The sequence below is a fragment of the Hemitrygon akajei genome, chromosome 14 (genome assembly GCF_048418815.1).
Source record: "Hemitrygon akajei chromosome 14, sHemAka1.3, whole genome shotgun sequence".
In the NCBI taxonomy this organism is placed as follows: Eukaryota; Metazoa; Chordata; class Chondrichthyes; order Myliobatiformes; family Dasyatidae; genus Hemitrygon; species Hemitrygon akajei.
The window spans coordinates 106,205,579-106,208,057 of record NC_133137.1 but is presented as its reverse complement, the minus strand read 5'-3'; the positions used below and the strand labels follow the sequence as shown (position 1 = coordinate 106,208,057).

The window sequence follows — 2,479 nt, the reverse complement described above, 5'->3', positions numbered from 1 at the left end:
ATCATAGTTTGGATATTAAGTCATCACAGGATCTGAGGTTAATGCAGGAAGATGGCACTGAGGTAAGAAATCATCTTTAGTTTTATTGAGTGATGGAGTGCCAATGAGGGGCTGAACAATCAATTCCTATTGATCTATTTCTTACATTCTTGCTGAACATGAACAATGTCTGCTTTCTGTGCTTAATATCCTGAGAATATCCAAGCTAATTGGAGCAGCAAAAGTAAAATTACACAGAAAAGAAACTTTATGAAATAAAGTTATATCAGGGAGCATTATAATTTTCATTTAACCTATAAGATGGATGGAAAAAACAGGGCTCGTCCGGGATTTGAACCCGGGACCTCTCGCATTTTCAGACTTAATAGATCCCTAAGCGAGAATCATGCCCCTAGACCAACGAGCCCTTCACCAGATGTTGAGCTACATTTTTCTCATTAAATATATATACATGTCTGTGGCTTTCTATTGAAACAGCCGCTTTTAAAGTTCAATTTACAGAACTATAGTCTCCATATAGTGTCAGCACACAGAACCAGCAAGGATGGTACTCTCACCAAGAAAGGTAATCTCCTCAACTTCTCTCACAGAATGATCCAGACACTTTCCTACATAATATTCAGGGTGGCACTATAATTTGTGTTGCTCTGAATTTTCAGCATCTGCAAAATCCCTTGTGGCTATAACTGTAAATGGCTGTGTTTCCGTGTGTTTAGCTGTCTTTTTCTTTGTGTTGTAGAGTGCAAGATAGCTCTTTATTTCTGTGTATGAATATAGTGAAGAGAAGATATGTATTTCTGTGTACCTTCCGACTCTGGCCTTTTACCTCTTCTCACCTACCTATCACCTATCCAGCCCTTTATCTTTCCTACCCACCTGGCTTCACCTATCACCTTCTAGCTTGTCCTCCTTCTCCTCCCCCCACCATTTTATTCTGGTATCTTCCCTTTCCTTTCCAGTCCTGAAGAAGGGTCTCAGCCTGAAACATCGACTGTTTATTCATTTCCACAGATGGTGCCAGCCCTGTTGAGTTGTTCCAACATTCTGTGTGTGTTACTCTGGATTTCCAGCTTCTGCAGATTGTCCCTACTTTATGAGCTGAGTCCAGTTCTGGTCGCCTGTGGTGAACTACATATACCTGTCTGGACACGCCCCCCGCTGACTGCTCCTGTGGCTCCTCCCACGGACCCCGGTATAAAGCCGATTGGAGACACAGCCCCGGCCTCAGTCTCCAGGATGTAGTGTGGTGGTCACTTGCTGCTTGTTCTTTCTTCCAGCCAATAAAAGCCTATATCTCGCCTCACGTCTCTGAGAGTTATTGATGGTGCATCATCGCCTCACTATAGGAAGGATGTGGAAACATTGGAAAGGGTACAGAGGAGATTTACCAGGATGCTGCCTGGTTTAGAGAGTATGGATTATGATCAGAGATTAAGGGAGCTAGGGCTTTACTCTTTGGAGAGAAGGAGGATGAGAGGAGACATGATAGAGGTGTACAAGATATTAAGAGGAATAGACAGAGTGGACAGCCAGCGCCTCTTCCCCAGGGCACCACTGCTCAGTACAAGAGGACATGGCTTTAAGTTAAGGGGAGGGAAGTTCAAAGGGGATATTAGAGGAAGGTTTTTCACTCAGAGAGTGGTTGGTGCATGGAATGCACTGCCTGAGTCAGTGGTGGAGGCAGACACACTAGTGAAGTTTAAGAGACTACTAGACAAGTATATGGAGGAATTTAAGGTGGGGGGTTATATGGGAGGCAGGGTTTGAGGGTTGGCACAACATTGTGGGCCGAAGGGCCTGTAATGTGCTGTACTATTCTATGTTCTATGTTCTATATACTGCCCTGCTAGGAGAGCTAACAGCACTCAAGAACAGTAGTCATTGCTGATTTTAAGAACACATTTTATGAACCTAACTATCAACTGGTTTTAATCACCAACCCACTTTAACTAAAGTTTGTTCTTTCCTGGTTTCCCTCTAATATATCTTGCCTCACTGATGAGAAACATATGTCTGCTTCTGTGAGGGATGCCTGTGTAATTTGAGCCTCATCGTCACCATTAAGGAGAAGAGACGTGGCAGTTCTGAAAGTTATATTAAAAATCCACTGATATTTGGTGGTAGTTGGCTTGTTAGCTTAGAGGTATGGCTTTCACCTCGAGGGAAATATGAAATCCTATTGTTTAGGAGGTCCCAAGTTCAAATCCCTGTTAAGGCATTTGCTTTTAGTGTGCTGAAAGATATATTAATATTTTAAATTATTTCATACTAACATTATATATCAGAACAGAATCAGGTTTAATATCACTGGCATATGTTATGATTTTTTTAACCTTGTAACAGAAGTACAATGCAATACATACTAACAGAGGAAAAAACTGTATATAAAATAGTTAAATAAGCAATGCAAAAACAGAAGTGAAAAAGTAGTGAGGTAGTGTTCATGGGTTTAATGTCTATTTCGAAATTGGATGGCAGA

General features: G+C 41.5%; 1 non-coding gene across 1 annotated transcript; it reads right to left on the bottom strand.

Annotated features, from left to right (window-relative positions):
- Positions 1-316: 316 nt before the first annotated feature.
- trnap-agg (transfer RNA proline (anticodon AGG)) lies at positions 317-406 on the bottom strand. The gene is given in 2 exon segments: positions 317-352; positions 371-406. It is a non-coding gene; the product is annotated as a tRNA-Pro (tRNA).
- Positions 407-2,479: the final 2,073 nt, after the last annotated feature.